This window comes from Condylura cristata, unplaced genomic scaffold, assembly GCF_000260355.1.
Source record: "Condylura cristata isolate star-nosed mole 26May11 unplaced genomic scaffold, ConCri1.0 scaffold00040, whole genome shotgun sequence".
In the NCBI taxonomy this organism is placed as follows: Eukaryota; Metazoa; Chordata; class Mammalia; order Eulipotyphla; family Talpidae; genus Condylura; species Condylura cristata.
Genome location: NW_004567141.1, coordinates 5,327,227 through 5,345,362, shown reverse-complemented (window position 1 = coordinate 5,345,362; position 18,136 = coordinate 5,327,227). Strand labels below are relative to the sequence as shown.

General features: G+C 52.1%; 1 long non-coding RNA gene across 2 annotated transcripts; it reads left to right on the top strand.

Moving 5' to 3' along the window:
* Positions 1 to 316: 316 nt before the first annotated feature.
* LOC105854438 lies at positions 317 to 16,042 on the top strand. Of its 2 annotated transcripts, XR_001146117.1 has the most exons (4): positions 317 to 523; positions 6,874 to 6,971; positions 12,697 to 12,770; positions 15,751 to 16,042. It is a non-coding gene; the product is annotated as an uncharacterized LOC105854438 (long non-coding RNA). The 2 variants fall into 2 exon arrangements; XR_001146116.1 differs by lacking the exon at positions 6,874 to 6,971.
* Positions 16,043 to 18,136: the final 2,094 nt, after the last annotated feature.

The window sequence follows — 18,136 nt, the reverse complement described above, 5'->3', positions numbered from 1 at the left end:
ATGAATTGGAGATGGCAGGAGAGTCTCCGGGGAGGGTGAGGCAGCCAGAGGCTGGGAATCTGCACACAGACATAGTAGTTCCTCCTCTCCACCCCCCTCCGCCCCGCCTCCGCCCCGTTCTCCGGGGGGAGGGGCGCCCCAATTGCGCGCTCCGGCTCCACCGGGGAGGGGGAGGGGTGGGGTAGCGGGTGGGGGGTGGGTGAAACGAGGCGGTGACGTCAGACCCGGCGGAGCCAATCAGTGGCTGGTCTCGGGAGGGAGCGTGAAAGGATGAATGAAAAGTCCGGAGCCGGAGCGCGCCCGGGCCAGAGCAGCAGCTGAGGCGGAGGAGCGAGCCAGGGTGGTGAGGCCCGCTCTGCCATGGTCGCCCAGGCTCCGCTGCCGAGGTTGAGATCGGGGCGGGCGCCTCCGCCCCGCGCCTGCTGAGCGCTGGCACTCCTGCCTTTTGGCCGTGGCTGTCGGTGGGAGGGAATGGGCCGGGAGGACCTCGCGGGAGAGCGCGGATGGGCACCCTGGGCTCAATGTAAGTGGCCTGGCGGGCTAGGGGCACGCGGTGGGCGAGTGCCTCAAAATCCAGCATGCCTGCGCGTCCGCCACTAGGGGCTGGCGGAACCCCAAACCCCCCTTGCGGCTCGCGGGACCTCCCTGAGGATTTTCCTTCCCGATAGGAAACCCCAACCCCTGGGACACCTCTCACCCTGGACCCCCGGCCATTTTCACAGACCGGGGTGATTCCTGGACCTCTTTGTACTAAGCCATTTCTCTGGGGATTGGGTCGGGAGGAGGGTGTCCTGCGGGGCCTGAGCCTCGGCTCACCTGCCCAGCCGGCCCTCTGCTTATCTTCTCCCATCACATCTTGTGGGTGCTCTCCTGAATCCTTTCTCGGGTGGGGTCTTTACCCTTCTCTCCTTGAGAGATTCGCTCGGGAGTCTCTGAGTCGCCTCCCACCCCACCCCCACAGGCTTCCCTCTCTCTTTGGGTTGCCGGGATTTCCCTGTTTCCTTCTGGGACACCTCCGGGATTTTTACCCCCAGGTTTCGCAGCCTGCCCCCCAACCCTTTTTAGTCGGCAAATGGGACCCAGCCCTTTTCCCCCGGCTCGAGCTCGGCTTCGCAGGCACCGCCTTCAAGAGTTGGGAGGTGTGGTGGGGCCGGGTTTCGCGCCTCTGCCCTAAGATCCCCCACGCGGAGACTCCGGCACCGCTGAGAGCTAAGAATCAGGCTGTAGAATGCGCCCTGGATCTTCCCAAGAAGGGCAGCCGAGACCCCGTGAGGTGCAGGGCAGCCTCCCCTGGGTACCAGCGGTTTACCCGGGTGGCACGAAAAGTCCGCGAGTGCCTCCTCCGCGGGGCCAACCGCGTTCCCGCTTCTGGCAGGAGTGGGGCGCTGGAAACCCAGCGTCGGAAGCTTCGAGGTTCGAGTCTGGGAACGATCCCCGGCTGTCGCGTCTTTTCCACGCCTTTTTCGGTCGCTGTCATGTCTGTATCCTTGTGTCATTGAGTCTTTACGTCTTGTACTGTTTCTCTCTCCGTTTCCCCATCTCCACCGGTGTATCCATCCCCTAGCCCCACCCGCGGGCGAGCGGGAGGCTGCGACTGTCCTGGCGGCGGCGGCGGCGGCAGCGGCGGCAGCCGAGAGGCTGCGTGGAAGAGGCGGCGGCAGCCAGGAGGCGGGGTTGGTTGTTATCTTTGGTTATCTAGCTGTATGAGTGGTGTGGAGTCTTCATAAAGCTAGATAACCGAAAGTAAAAATAACCCCATACACTGCGCAGAGGGGCCCCGGGAAAGCTGACCGCACGGGCGGGCGGGGGAGGCCTGAGTGAGGCACTAGAGCCGCGAGGACTCACCCGGGCCGTGGGAGGCGAGAAGAGGACCCAGCGGCAAGCGGACTTCATGACCGCACCGGTTGGGGCGACTTCCCACCCCCCAATCCCGGTCCGCGCAGGTAGGAGTCGCCGTCCGGTTTGACTTTAGCCAGGTCACTATCTCCCCCCTATGAGTTTGGAGCGAGAAAGGAGCTTTGTGGCTACCACTTGGGCTCTTTTCCAGCGTTGTCTGTCATTTGGGTCACCGCCGGAGATGCTGTTCCAAGGGGCATCTGTCAATCTAGTTGCAGGGTTATTCCGGGCAGTGTCGTGGGCTCTGGCTACAGTTTGCCCAGGCTCTGGGAAGCTACTGCCGGGCTTGGGAGGGTCTGAGGAAGTCGCCTGAGATTGCTATCTGCTTCCATTGCCCCATGAAGCCGCGTAGGTTTATCCAGCTCGGTTGGGAGCTGAGAATTGGTATAATGGCCATAAGTTGAGGTAGCGCTGCAGGTACTGGGGTGGGGTAGGGGTTCAAAAAAGGACATGATTCCTCTCCAGGCATCTTTTTGTCCCGCTTGATTTCAGGGGCACTGGAGTGCAGTCTTTCTCAGTTCCGTTGTTTCCATAATCTTTCCTCCTTCCTACCCAAGACCTGATCTGATGTCTTGAAAAACTGCTCATGCCAGCTTTGTCCTCCCTGATCAAAGGCACTGAGTTGGGGCTTCAGGACACCTTGCCCTCACACCCCACCCTCACTCTCTTGGAAATCATAGCCAAGAGCAAATGGCCTCAGGATACTCAAACACAAAGGAATGTGTAGCTTAGTGTTTATACTGCCCAGAGAAGGCAAAGAATTAGAGAGATTAGTCAGGGCCTTTCCTAAAAGAATCCATTTATCTGGCCTGACCTAAATATTTTAAGCAAAAGTTTAGATACACTGGAGAGGAAGATGGTCTGGAATTACCTGGCAGAGTGAAAGTAGATGTAGCTAAATCTGGATGTAGCACCCTCTGCATCTACTCCTCCCCTCATACCCTGGCCCATGGCATTCCAGCACACAGGGCAGGCGTTCTAGGGAGCAAAAGTGAACAGAACTGAAGGAAATGACCTTAAATTTTCCTCCTAGGAACTGATTTTATCACTGGAAGTTTATGATTCAATTATATATTATGTGGGAGAATATTGGGGGAATCCAAACTAAAAAAACCTGGGTTTCAGAGAGCCTACAGTTCATATGTTTTCTCCCATCAGAGGTTTAGAGGAAAGAGACATTAATGGTCTTTTGCTTTTACAGCTGCTTGCAATTTGTTTTCTTATGTGTATGGATTTTTCTTCTTCTTCTTCTTCTTTTTTTTTTTTTTTTGAGGGAGCATTAAATGTGGGATTAGGGAGAAAGAGAACAGGTTTTGGGCCAGGGATTTATAATCCCTAACAGCACAGCATACTTTTTGGGTAAACGCTTTCTGCTTACATGACTTTTTAAAAAAATCTTGATCCTACAATATAGTGAGATAACTGTTATTAACCCCATTTTACAGACAAGGAACCATAGAACTCAAATGAGTTGCTAATATCACTCAATGGTTTCAAAGCCAATGCTTTCTCATCACTCTACCCTTGCCTGCAGGAAGGTCTGAGAGGGTGAGTTAGGGTCAGAAGAAGAGAAAAACCAAGAAAACTATGCTTTTTTGTTCTTTACTTTTCATGTTGCTGGTTGGAAATGCGTATTTGGGATCAAGTAGATGCTAAGGTTCGTCCACTTAAGTCTTAGAACCTGTTATTAACTAGAATGGGTTTGTTTCTATTGTTGTATCCTACTATAGCACATTCGACCATAGGGTCTACAAAAGAGAAATTGGGCTTTGAGGAACTGGTGAGTTTATATCCTACAAAACAAGGGCCTCCGTGGAAAGGAGAATTAGAGGCCAGGAGTAATGTAGAGGTGACAGTTTGTATCTGCCTTACATGTAGATCTGGTGTGGGCGTGTGTGTAGGTTGCCAGGAGAATGCTGGGGGACTGTTTGTGAGCTGTGTGTCTGCTGATGGAGGCGAAACTGAGTGGTGTGTGACCTGGATTGGATGTGTGTGATGGGGTGCGGTAGGAAGCTCCCTTGTCAGATTAGACATGTCTGTCTACACCGGTATAAACCCACTAGGGGAAGAGAGACTCAGGGATTTGGAATAGCTTGCCAAATACTCTGCTTTTGCCTCCCACCGTTTTATAGCTGACAGTGTCGACTCCATCTAAACCCAGTAGGAGAACTGGTGGGATGTGGGGTGCAAGGAAGTTGGGTTGAATGAGGCTTGGAGGGGTCCTACTAGCTACTAGTTAGAAAATATTCTCTTTTGTAACATTGCACTACTGTCTGTGCCTAAGTGTTTTTAGCTCTATTAAGATCTTGCAACATCCACCTATTTCGACTGGAAAGCAAATTCTAAGCTCACTTCTTTACTAATTTTTCTCCATAGCCCTTCATCCCAATATCCTCCTATTGAATTTCAAGTTCAGGAGTTTAAGGAAATTTTATCCTAAATTTTTGACTCAACTCTTGCATTGTCACTCATACCCTCATCATGCCACAAATTTTTCGCAGTCCTAGGCATCTGAGGGTCTTGTTGAAAGAACCTTATACAAGAATCACCACAATCAGCAGGCCCTGGGGGTAGTGATAGAAAGAACAAATGAGACTGAACCAAAGTCTGTATTTAGGTGTCATTCACCAGTTACTCGGATCTCTAAGCCTCAGCTCTATTTTTAATAGAGATAAGAATTTATTCCCTGAGGGTTGTTATATGGATCAAAAAAATTCTGTGCTTATATTTTATGGGTAAAGAGTAATATTTAGACTCCTGAATGGTTAAAGGCTACGGTCTGGATTGACTGCTTAAAAGCATGTAACAGTATCTTAGAATGCAAAAGGGCAGCTCTTTGACATATTCTTGACTGTGGATCTCAAAATATTTAAATTTGAGGATGTTCTTCCTTTCCGAGCTTTGGGGTTGAGGAGGGATTCCTGGGGACGTAGGTGGGCAGTGTCTGAAGCCTAAAGAGGAAGAACATTACTTGGGAAGCTTATTAAGGGAAGAGGCTAGAGTCCCACATGGCAGCATGGCCCGTTGAGTTCCTTCACCTTAAGGGATCTGCCCGCTGTCCACTTGCTGGAAGAGTACTTAGAACTGGTAAGCTGACTTATGGAGATAGGGAAACAGCACATGTAAATATGGTATCGCAAATGATAATTCCAACTTTATTTCATTAAGCTAGAATTACTAAAAACACAGCTTATTAAATTAGAGGACATGCTAGGCAGTGGTATATTAATGAACCAAATAGCTATCTGCCTGTCAGCATGTAGACTTTTCTTTATGACTGAATGCCTTCAAGGGGAATGTTCTTTTTTTTTTTGCCTCTTGTCTCTCTGATCCTACCATCCCAGCCCCAAATCCTAGGTTTGGCAATCCACCAGTGAAGCACAGGATTCTCTAGTCTTCTACATTTGGAAATCCTTTATGTTTTCACCTCCAAAGGTTTGGCAGCTGAAATACTGATGTTTGCTTCTTAATGTCCTTCCCATCCTTATGTCGTGGCTATCTCCCTTCCTTTGCTCTTGAGACCTCAACTACCTTGGGGCTTATGGCACTGTCTCATCCAGAGGCAGCATGTTCCAGTTTCCCAAGGAGATAAATGAGGTTAGGTTAATGCTTTAAAATCACTGGAAGGAAAGAATAGAGAAAATGGTAAAAACATTCTCAGAGCTTTGAGGGGAACGAGGAGCAGGGTTAAGGAAAGTAAAGGTGGGTGGGTGTATATTTAGATTGGAGAGCGATTAGAAAAGGGGAATAGGTCCTTGCCACCCAGGCTCTCCCAGGACTTAGAATGACACCCCCCCTCCTCCTGCCCTAATCCCCCCATTAAGGCTGCTCTGAGTTTGTTATGACAGCGGTTGAAGGCAGCTGAATTGCTGTTTGCTATGTCTGCTAATTGGACTGAAGGGTTGGAATCTGGACACTGAAAGAAACCATTGTTGCTGTTTACCTTCCACAACTGCCTCCTTGGGGACCTCCTGGGTGAAGGGGAGTAGCACGCCCTTAGGGTCATTGCACCCATTCCCTGTCTTTGCACTAGGGACTAGGATGGAGAAACAGTCCATCTCATGCCTTGGGGTGGGTTGAGCTTCCACAACACAGAAGAGACAAAGCCAATACCTGAGTGCCAGACCTGGGACCTTTGGGGAAACCTAGGAAAGCAGAGTTACATGCATGTCCAGCTCTCTCTCTTGCTCTCTCTTTTTTTCCAGCTCTCTCTCTCGCTTTCTCTTTTTTTCCTTCAGGGGTACCTCTTCCAGATGATCAGATTCAACCAATGTACTTTTTCTTATCTGCTTTTCCTCCAGGCCAATGATTCTCAACTTGGTAATGCACTAAAATCACCTGGGGAGCTTTTAAAAAAATACTGTGTTTTGGCTCAGCTTCACACCAATGAAATGAGAGTGTCTGGGGATGATGCCTTGGCAGCAGTCTCAGTTAAAAGCTCCCTTGGTGTTTCTAATGTGCAGCTAAAGCTAGGGTCTCTGCCTGGGACACACACACACACACACACACACACACACACACACCTGTGCTTGCAGGCACACACATGCCTTTTCCTACTTCCCCTTCTCAAACTCGTGATATCTATAACATCAGACAGATTGTATCTTCCTCTGTATGTTCTCAACTTTATTACTAAATTCCTTTTGGAACGTACACTTTAACATTGGAAACTAAAGACGTGTGCCCTGTCTCCTACATCAGTATTAGCACTCCTCTCCAAGGACAAGAGCTGTGACTCCATTTCCTTTGGATTTCCAAATGAGGAAACCAAGATGAGGACTGAGCTCATCTAGGACATTTAAGTCATTAGGGTTGATGGGGTAGGTGGTTCAGCATTTCATTTGTTCTTATGCTTATCCTTCCCCAAAATAGTATTGACAACTTGGAGATCTTCAGAGAGGAGAAACTTTCTTCAGGAATACGTCATCCTTTTTCCTTACTATTTCCAAATGTTTCTGCTCCTTCTCTCCCCTTTAGCTTCTCACCTGTAGTGGGTGGGTGCTCCACCACCCCTGCTGCTCTCTCTCCACAAGTGCACCAGGGCCTCATCCAGCACCATGGACAGCTCCCAGGCGGTGAGTGAGATGACAGTGCTGACCCTTTGGGAAAGAGTTAGGAGGAGGTCCTCCAGTCTGCAGGGTCAGATATCAAAGACTCCAGTTTGGTTTAGAATTTTCTTCACTTCTGTAGGAGTTGTTTGCAGGCAGCTGTGATGTCTCAGGCGGAAGGAAATGTTAAAGGCAGTTAGAATTTCATCTTCGGGAAATTGGGTTTGTCCTCTTTGGGCAGTCCGAATGAGATGGGCTGCTCCAGGAGTGGAAAGGAAGGTGGTTAGGTTTCCAGAAAGATTTAATCTAAGTTCATGTAAGATATAAAGTGTAGAGCTGAAACGAGTTTTGAAATCATCAGTTCTATATCCTTCATTTTACAGATCCTAAAATAAGAGTAGAAAAGTTATAACCAAGATCACCCAGCTGGTTAGTGGAAATACCAAGATCCTGTGTTCCAACTTGGCCCTGACCATTTCATCCTTTAGAAGCCTGAGCTGATAGAGCAGGTCTAAAATGTTAGCAGGGAGAATTCAAAGGCTGCACCTATACAAAAGAGGGCAAAATACATATCTAGGCCTGTGAGCTGTCCCTACAAGCAAGAAAAAGGTAGAACTGATAGTATGAGGAGGCTTGGAGGAGAGATCTCGAAGTGTAGAAGATGTTATACCTAGTAGAAGCTGGCAAATTCATGGAAGAAAAGGCAAGGGGACAACCATCTGCCAGGGCCCAAAGGCCAGTGGATGGCCACAAGGAGTCTCCAGAGTCCAACAAGAGTCATGCAAACTGGAACAGAGCCTGGGAAAGGCCCTTCTGTGTGCCCAGGCTTGCTCCCCCAACACCATGAGCCTAGAAACAAAGGGGCGATTATCTCTAGGATTTGATGCCGCCATCTCCGGCTGGCAGTGCCAGGTGGTGGGGGTATCAGAGGGTGTCAATCTATTATCCCCCCCCAACTCCTAGGTCCTCTGGGGCTGGATGTTCGGAAGGTGGGTGTTCCATGCTATGTTGCCATGACAACCACCCAACCCTCCTCCTGCCCCCCCCCCTTTCACCTTCCAAAGCACAAAGAGAGACAGCTTTCACCCCTACCCCCAGGAAGAACCTGGGTCTGGCTGGGAATCTTCCCTTGGGAATCCTTTCTGATGCACAGGCCTAGGCATGCATAAGCATCACCCTCTTTTCAGCACCAGGTTCTGCCATCAGCAAGTCATAGAGGCAGGGAATCTGGCAAATCCAGAGTCCCTGGGCAATGATGCACAAGTGAGCACAAGCCCCTTGTACTTAACACTCTCTCCCCTCACCCCAACATCTTCTATTCCTCACTTATAGCCAAAGTCACCCTAGGTCTTTGCCATTGAAATGATGGGTCCTTGAACTTCTCTTTCTCAGAAATAAGGGACACCCCAATATGCCCAGCAAGTCTCCGGGCTGTGGGAACTGAGAGGAGAAGAGGATCATTTCTGCCACCCTCCATCTGCACCCTCCGCCATTACTCATTAGGCATTCTGCCCCCTCCTTCCGCTCGTTAAGCCTGATTTGCATATATTTGCATAATACAACTCATTTGCATTCCAGGAGGCTCATGGTAGGAGCCAGGAAAAAAGGGGGAGGGTTGGAGAAGAGAGAAAGGGAGCGAGATTTTGTTTTCATCAAAGTGTGGGGGGGGGGAGGAGGTGGTGGCAGGAAGAGGATAGAAATAAAAACTCACACTACTTTCTTTCTTCCCTTCTGCCCTCCCTCTCTGAGCTGGACTCAAATGCCAAAGAGAGATGCCAAGGGGCTGGCTTTTCTGTCCTTTTTTGTCTTGCTTCCTCCGGCCTTGGCTCCCCAACCTGGCCCCCCACCTTGTTGGGCTCAGGCTTCAGAAAGAAAGAGGCAAGGGTAGGAGGCCAGGCTGTGGGAACGGAAGCATAGGGAGAGAAGGAAGCCGCCATCTTAGGTAGCTGGCGCCCACAAAATGGCCGACTCTGATAGGTGTAGCGGGGAACCAGCTCTGGTTGGTGGCCATAGAGGGAGATGAGACCATAAGAAGGGCTTTTGGCTGACATTTTTGAGTCGTCTTGCCAGTGGGAATGTGGAGAGAAGGGAGGAAGGCGAGATGAGAATCAGCCCCAGAAGTGATGTGACGTTCTGCCCAGGAGCAGGGGAGGTAGAGATGCCTCATACTGGTGTTAGCTCCAGGCTCCTGTGAGCACCATGGCGAGAGGAGTGGGAGGACTGTGGGTAATGTGAAAGTACTGGGGACTCAGACTGGGAACGCACGAGAAGGGTGGGGAGTGGTGGGTGGGCAGTCGGCCATCACCATAGGGTGTCTCCGACCAGAGGGCTGCTGTGCCCTGGAGGTGAAATCCCAAGTCTTCGCTTCAGTGGGCATCCTTACATCCATCTTCACAACTCTGGTGAAATAGCCACTCATAGCCTTGTCACCAGCAGCCTCCTCATCAGACCTGGTGACCTCCGTGGACCATTTTATACTGATGTCCACCAGTTTTCATTGGTCTTTGATTCTTCTGTTATATCCATGACGATTCATTCTAGGACTGGTTCACTCAGTTCTCTGTTTTCACCTGTCCTCCAACCCAAAGTGTTCCCCAAGGGCCTGCAATCAACCTTTCTTTCTTCCTTTTTTTCTTAACCTATTCACCTTTATCACATCATCTGGAGTTAAACTCTCACTCATTTCTCTAGCCTTATGGACTCTAGATCTGTGTCCAAACTACCTGTGGCGCTGCTGTCAGCACCAGAGCGGAGGGATGCATGCATGTGACAGCTGCCCCCGGACCATGTGCCCAGCCCCCCCTGTCAGGAGGCTGACACCCGGTGCTTTTAGCTTCTGTGGTTGCATAAGCACAGCCCCAGTCCCAAATACAGGAGGCGATCATTCCCTGGGCTGGAGGGGATTCATAGCCCCTCATCAACATCATGCTTCGAGTCTTGCTCTGTGTCTCTACTTCTTCACTGACATTGGTGGTCCCATTAAGCTTCTGGGAACTCAGGCTTAAATGCTGAGCATTAGCCTATATTTGCCCTCTTCCTCCCCGCTCCTCACCCAAATCAGCCACATTAAAACTATCACTTCTTCCTTCGAGGGCTTCTCACATCCACACCTTCCTTTCTCTCATTCCTGCTCAGGCAGGCAGGAGGCATTTATTAAACACTTACTGTATGTGAAGCTGTGCTGAAGGGAAAATGGGGCCTGGAGGTCTGTCAGGGAGGCAAACACAACAAGAACGACAGGACAGCATTCACTTTGGTGCTGAAGCTGTGTAGGGTATTGTGGATCATGGGGAGGGAGCCATGGCCAATCTAAGGCCTGTGGGGAAGTGGGTGGAAGAGAGTGACTAACACATGAAGGCAAGGAGGTAGGGAAGAGCTTGTGCTTGGGGACTGGAGTGCCCATTAACGGGAGCCTGGGCTGGGAGAGTTGGAAAGTAGGGGCAGAAATTCAGTTAAGAGTTTGGTGCCCTCCTGCCAGAAGGCAGGATTTGGGGACAGAGGCTCCAGGAAGTATGCGACAGCCATAGGGACGCTGAGTCCAGGGGGTGGGGAGCAGCACGTAACCTCCCTGGGAGGGACAGGACACTGCCATAGCTGCCCCTGAGTCCAGCGCCCAGGCAGTCACTTCACTGGCTCTCAGCTAGTTTAGAACGCAGTGAAGTCCCGGGAAAGGCCAGGAGTCACCCAGGAAGGCATGGAGTCTCCGTCTCCCTCGTGCATACACACATGCAGGCTTGTGGGAGTTCTCGAGCTTGGTCCCCACAACAGGAGATGGGCACTCAGGGAGGGTGGGGGATACAGGATGCAGGATGATTTCATGGGAGCAACCACCCAGCCTCTGAGCCTTTTTAAAAGGAAGGTTCAGTAGGTCAAGGCTGAAGGCTAAGGGGACTGGGGTGAAGAACAGAGTTGGGGCTCAGACCTGGAAACTTCCTAGAGGAAGAATGAGGGAAGGTATGAGGAGGGGGTATGCAGGAGTGGCCAAGGCATTGGAGGGACTTCTAGAGAGGGGGAGTGGGAGGGTGGAGGGAGAGTTGAGGACCACACCACTGCTGGCTGCAGAGTTGGGATGCTGGAGCACCCGCTAGAACCTGGTAGCACCCATTTCCCCACACCCAGTCTCTGCACAAAGCCCTCTGAGTGGCTGTGGAAGTGGCCCTGTCAGGTGAGCGTGCTTCACTCCAGGGCTCCTTGGGGCAGTGTGGAAGGCGTTGGAGGAAGGGAAGCCTGAGGGTGGCCCCCGCTTTCACCAGGCTGAGGCAGGAAGTCCAGTAACTGAGACTTGGCCCAAGTGTCATGCCCCAAAAGGCCCCCGCAGGTACCAGCACCAAGGCCCTGCCCTGCTGCTCCCCATTTCTTCCCAGCTTACCTCCCCATCCTGCCGCTCCTCTCCACTTTCCCTTCCCCAACTCATACACTTGCTCTCCCTCATTGTTTCTGGGGTTGCCCTGCCCTGAACCTCTCTCATGCCCCCAGCCACAGGGGCTGCCTATCAGGGCAGGCTACCTGGGAAGTGTGCAAAGATAGGACTGAGCAGAGTCAAAAAGCCTCTCATAGGCCAGCTCAGTCCCCTCTCCCAGTCTTGTCCTCTCTGGGGAAGCTTTTTACAGGCCACATGCTGTGCCGGCAGTGGAGGCCTGACATCTCCACCTCCAACCCCTGTGCCACGGCACATTCTAAGTGTTTGGATTGGGGGTACTTGAAGCATTAGAGTGAACACAGACTCCAACTCAGTTTGTAGGTGCTCACAGGTTGGGTAAGCAGAGGAGCTCTACCATGAGGAGGTTTTTGATGCAGGAATTGGACAAGCCCATCAGGATTCAAATTCTGGCTTCTCTCTCTTACTAGCTCAGTGACATTAGGTAGTCACTTTATGGCTCTAGTCCCTCCCTTCCGGGGGCCTTCTGAGAACCAGCTGGGTTGGTGTCAGTGAGTTTGTAAGACTGCAGAAGCCCAGTGTTAATACTAAAGCCGAGGGGTGCAGTATTAGAGAGGGGCTGCAGGGGCTCCCTGGTGGCCTCTGTGTCACCATCACCGGCTATTGCTTATTGTTCAATCCCCGACCAGGGAGTGTCCCACAGGGTGCAGCAGACCTCTTCTGTCTCACCCGCTGCTCCCCTCAGCAGTGTGTGTCAGTCAATCCGCCTGTTCTGCTCCCCACTCTGTCTCTGGTGAATCCTCTCACCTCCTGTACCTCTGGCCTCCACCTCAGTTCTTCTATGCAAAAATAATCTTTTTAAGATTTATTTGTATTTACTTATACACAGAAGAACTGGGGTACAGGCCAGAGGTGTGGAGGGTATGAGAGGATTCACCAGAGAGAGTAGGGAGCAGAACAGGCAGATGGAGACAGGAGGGGTCTGCTGCACATGTGGGTCAGCTCCCTGGCCTGGGACCAAACTCATGCTGCAGTGGCTGTGAATAGCTTCATAGTGCTGAGACTTAACCCCTGCACCTCCAGGGAGACCTGTAAAAATAAATTTAAAAAAAAATTTAAAGAGGGGTTGCATATCAATGGGGACAGTTGGGGATGCCTTCAGAGTTGGGAAGTGAGGGCACAGGCTGCTGGAGCGGAGTGAAGAGGCTACAGCGCAGTCCCTGTGTCTGGGGATGTGTTAGCGTTCCTCCCCAAAGGCTGCCTGGAGCACTTGTGGCCTCATGTAGGCCTGCGTCTGGCTGAGCCTGGTTGGGAGGCACTCATTTTAAACAAATAGGTGAAGGACTACATGACCACACCTTCTTTCCACCTCAGGAAGAACTTCCCCACTGGCCATGTGTGAAACTGTCCAGCAGTCCTAGGAAGAGGAGAGGGAAGAAGTGAAGCTGGTAAGCCCATACCACCCTGCTCTGCCCTGCCCCTTCCCTGCCACCTGCCCTCCAGGCTTTAACCAGGTGTTCTTCAGAACTCTCCAGAGGGAGTTTAGCCAGACATAGTGACCCTTCTTTAGTCACACTCAAAATGGACCTCTAGCCCTGCCACTTAGGACCTGCTCAAGTCCCTGATTTAAGGCTCCTCAGACTATCAGAAGTCAGCTCTATTCAGACTTACCTAGATCCCTGGACCCATGGGCCAGGGAGGCTCTGAACAGGAGGGTGTTTTGTTTCTAAGCGGTCATGGCTTGTTGTACACGTAAGAGTCAGGAGGAGGAATGGTTTTGGCATCATCCCCCACAGAGAGCAATGGAGCCTTTAGGGCTGGACCAGGCTGAGGCTGGCATATGGAGGAGAGCCCTGGGCACAGGGGGCATGAGCTTCACCCGGCTGGGGCTGCCTTCTGCTGGGTTTGTCCATCTGGCACCAGCTGGCTTCCTCCACCACCCCTGCACCCAACCAGACTCCTCCTGCTGTTGCCATGGCAATTGGCTGCCATCTTGTGCACAGGGCTCTACCTCATATCTGGGTTTTCTCATGGGTTCTTAGAGGACAGAAGATAGATCTCCAGGGATCTACTCTTTTCTCCCTAAACCTGTCCAATAAAAATCCATACTCATTTGTTAAAAAATGGACAAGACAGAGGCTTACTTAGTGTCAGTCTCCATGTTTCCTGTGTGTTATTTATTATGGTCAGGAAAGCAAAAGGGGATACATTTAAGAGGTACCCACCCAGTTTCTTGTTTCTATGATAGACTCTACCACTCTCCAACCAGGAAATTCTACGATGGTGCTTCTCCCTGCCTTGGAAAGTCCTTGCCAGTATCCAGCCGTGATCTGTGCTACTGAGAACCAGTTCTCTGTCCCTTGGCTTGACATAGCTGATTTGGGAAGGAAGGAAGGAGTTGCCACTCAGCTTGAGGCAGTTTGGGCTTCCTTGATTCCAGCTGTTGGTATAGGGAAACTGAGACTTGCTTAGCAAGCCTGTGAGAGCAAGTGCCCCTCAACCCAAGTTGTAGAGAAGCAGTCATGTCATTAATGCCTTTGAAATTCCCCTCTCCATCCCCACCCAAACAAAGAGGCAGGGACCAGAGACCATTGGAAGTTATAATCTCCCAGTCTCTCTGGGGAGCACCTTCCCCTAGGGAGCGCTATCTCCCTCTCCTGCCTTTGGGGAGATTCCAATAGGGTCCCTGGGTGATCCCATGATGATGAGAGTTCCCTCCCTCAGGAACTCTAGCAGAAGGCAGAGAATGTTCACCTTGACCTGTAGGGGTATTCTGAGGGGCACTGAGTGGGGTGAGCTTTGCTGAGGGGATCTTAAATGAGGAGCAGGTGGAAAAAGAAAAGAGGCCATTCTGAGCTGAAATGGCAGGGAGGGGCTGGGGATAATTTATGATATCATTCCCCCACCCGCTTTCCCAGCCCCCACTCCTCTCCCCAGCCCCCTGCTACTGTACTGTTGCTAGGAGATCCTGGCTCTGTCTGGGGCTGGGAGGGTGTAACCGGCAGCGACTGTTCCATCTGGACTCCTGTCTTCCCACCCCCCTTCCAGAAGGCCCAGTGCTGAACTTCATCCACCACCCCTTTCTAAGCCCTCACAGACATAAGTCCCTCCCAACCCCCCAGGCCTCCCACAGTTCCCCCCTGCAAAATTCAGCTAACCTGGGGATAGTATAGCTCCCAGGAAGCTGAGGATTTGGAGCAAGGATTGAGGGTGGGAACTCTGGAGGGAGAGAACCACGGACTCAGTTCAGACATGGAGGAACAGCTGGCTCACCTGGCCATCCAAGATAGAGCCAGAGAGGGTCAGGAATACAGACCTCAAGGGAAAGATAGTCCTTACCTTTGGGGGAACTTCCAGCATAAAAGGCCAGGTGGGCCTCCCCTTCCCTCCCCTCTTCTTCCCTCCATAGTACATCAAGGGACCTGGCAAAGATAGGGCCTGGGGACAGGGAGGGAAAGTTACTTAACTCAGAGACCCTCCTGTTTCTGAAGTTAATGCCTTTGGAAAAGTCAGATGTGGTATACTTTGGGGGCTTCCAAGGTTGCTGGCTCCGTTGGGAGCCCCAGATGGGCAGGAAAGGAATCTCGGCTCACAGCTGTGCTTCTGATGCCTCTTTCTGTGTGGCCCCTCTCCTGGTTTTATTCCCCTTTCCTAAGCACTGCTCCCCCAACCCCAGGAAGGAAGGAAGGAACTGGCCTTGACTGCACACCCACCTGAGTGTATAAGGCTCTTCTCAACTACTGTCTCAGTTAATCTTCCAGCAGTCCTGAAAACTGGGTGATACTGCCCCACTTAGGAAGGCTAAGTGAGAGCCCAAGAAAGACACGTAAGTAGCCCCAGTCACAGGACCAACAGCTGGGAGTGGATTTCAGATGTGGCTTTCTAGATTTCTGTCCCCTGTGCCGAACTCTTGAAGAAGGAACACGCCTCAAACATAATCATAGGGGTAGAAAGCAGAGGTCCTGATAATCAGGAGCACTTCTTGCCTATTCTCAGGGGAAGGAGGGGGCACTCAAACACAAGACTGAAGTCTGAAGAATGCTGAAACAGCCCTTGCAGGTTGAAGACAGGCTGGGGAAGAGACTGCAGGAGCCTTGGAAGTCACCCAAATCCTCCCAGGCCAGTCCCTGGCCAGGGACGAAGCAAGGGCCCTAGGCCCCTGGCTAATCTTTCACCTGCCTAGGACTTGAGGCCGCACCCTGGGTATTGCCCCCTCCCAAGATCGCGGGTAGAGCCCCTAGAAGGGGTCCTAGATACTGTCACAGTAACCCCTTTGTCAAGGAGCCTCCCCTCAGCCCATCACCCTTTCTGAAGGAGGGGAGGACCTTCTACAGCCCCAGAAACTCTCCCCGGAGGTTTGCCTCTGCCTCTTGCTAAGGTCTCCATCCAAAGAGAAACTTGTTTACTCTTGACAATTTTTCTTTTCAGATCAAAAGAACCTATATCACCAGCTGAACAGGGCCCCCACTAAGAAGGCTCCTAGATGAACCGAAAGATGCAGCTGAACTCTACCAAGCCGACCACCTCCTCCAGGGGCGCTTTGAGTAGGACAGAGGTGGGAGTCCCAGCCTCAACCTGGGGGCTGCCTGGAATAAGGCTTTGTTTTGCTGGACTCCCCTAACTGCAGGTGACCAGCTGGCCCACTTCGTGTCATTCTGTCATCTGAGCTGAGACTCCCCTGAGACAAAAGCCCCACCTCGTGCCTAATAAAGACAATTAAACAATAGTACCAGTGCAGTGGCTGTACCTGGGCTGGGGGGTGGGGGGTACTGGATGAGTAGAGGTCAGCGCTGGGCTCTGAGACACCAGTGCTAAAAGCAACATTGCAGCAATAGGGAACACCACACTGAGGACAGAGCTCCTGGGGAAAGGGGACGCAGTCCAGAGCTCTTTGGCTCTTTCCACCTCTCTCAGCCTCCTCAAGCCTTCCCGTACTCCACCCATGATCTGGTCAGTCCCAGCTCAAGCAATGGGCTGAGGCTCCCAGTCAAGGAGTCCCCAGGTGCCATCCCAACAGCCAAGAAGATGGGAGAAGATGGTGTTGCTCCCTGAGTGCCTGCATGGGGGTCTGAGTGGCCCTCTGTCTCCTCCATGAAGGGCTTTTTCCTCAGAAATGGCATCTTGAGTTTGAACAGATCGCAGAACAGGTGCACCCTTGCCCACGGGGCAACCCAATCCTGCTCTCTCTGCCCACCTGCATTAGAAACCAAAGGCAGTGTGACTAGCCAGCTAGATTCAGGGTAGAGAGCAGGTTGGACTTTCCAGCAATTGTAAGACCCAGGGGGACACCTGAGGGGACAGGAGCAGCCCGACAAGGAGGGCGAATGTGCTCCTGACCCTATTTCCCCCACGACACAGACACCTCTGTTTCCCACATGATCTACCCCCCCCCAGAGCAGTCCCCCTCTCACTCTAGAGAGCTCCAGCTGAATAGTGTTGGCAGGGCCCAGACCACCAGCATCTTGTAAGTCCTTCAGCGCTTGCTGAAAAGTCCTCCCACCTAATTCTGATTCCCCCAGGGATTGAATCCTAGACTTCTTATAAATAAGAACAGCTAAGATAATACAAATGATACAATCCTAACAGCACAGAATGGGAACTATGTCTTCTTCCCATCCCTCTCTCCAGCCACTGCCTCTTCCAGCCACAACCTCTCCCAAGAGGCAGGCACTGGCTGGCGACATCGCTGAGATTCTCCCTGGGCATCTGGGCACACGTGCACCTCCCTCCCGGGGAAATGCAGACCGCAGCATTCTGGGCTCTTCCATACCAGGGCTGCTAGCCTGAGGTCAAGACGACCCCCAGGGCATCCTTGTACCTGCTGAAAGTACACACAAGATGCTGAGGGCACCTGGGCTCTGTGTCCAGGAAGGAGGTTCACAGTTAGAGCCACCTGGTCTAGCCCAGCTCATTTTACAGAGGAAACTGAGGCCAGGGAGAAGAGCTGTGTCAGGGTGCCCTGCATGGAGAAGCCTGCAGGAGGAACACCCCAGTCTCCCCCAACCTACTTGCCAAAGAGCCCACGGTTCCCCCACAAGGACAGAGCCTAGGAGGACTGATGGAAAGAAAGGGTGTGGCCAACAACTGGCAGTTCTGCTTGTGTCACAATCTGGGGAGTTGAAGAGAGTTAAGGGTGAACCCAGACTTTCCAGGCAGGGAAGTTTTTCCGAGTTGCCCAGTCCTCTTTTGTGGCTCTTGCAGTTGCTGGCCTTGGAAGGACCCACTGCAGGTGTGCACCTGGAGAGGAGGAGGGGCAAAAGGGGATGGGGGCTGGTCTGCAGAAGGAAGCTGCTCAGCTCTGCCCTCTCCTCCCCTTGCTTTCACTCAGACTGCAGCTTGGTGCGCATGCCTCAGTCTTCATGGCCCCTTTACACGCTGGGCGCCGGGGGCCTGGGCGGGAAGAGGCAGTGGTGACTGGGCCTCTCCCTCTGCTAGTGGCCACCTGGCTAGGAAGGGAGGCTCTTAACTAAAGGGTACAGGTGAGCTGAGTTGGGCAGAAGGACTCTCCTGAGCACAGGGAAGGAAAGCAGGCCACTGGTGACAGCAGGTGCAAGCAGAGTGACAGGGTGGGCTCTTTGGAAACAAAGATCCAGAAACAGACAAGGACAGGGAGGACTCCTCCCTGGACAGGGATACCAGAATTGGGGTGGGAGGACACTGGCGGGACACTTTGGAATGCGGTCTGAGAGCCCCACTGAGCATATGCAGATGAGCCCTGTCTGTATGCAAATGAGACCGTCTGTATGCAGATGAGGAGAGAGGGCATTCTCTTCTCAGGGTTACCATAGAGCCCACCTGCCTCCTCCCCTCAGGG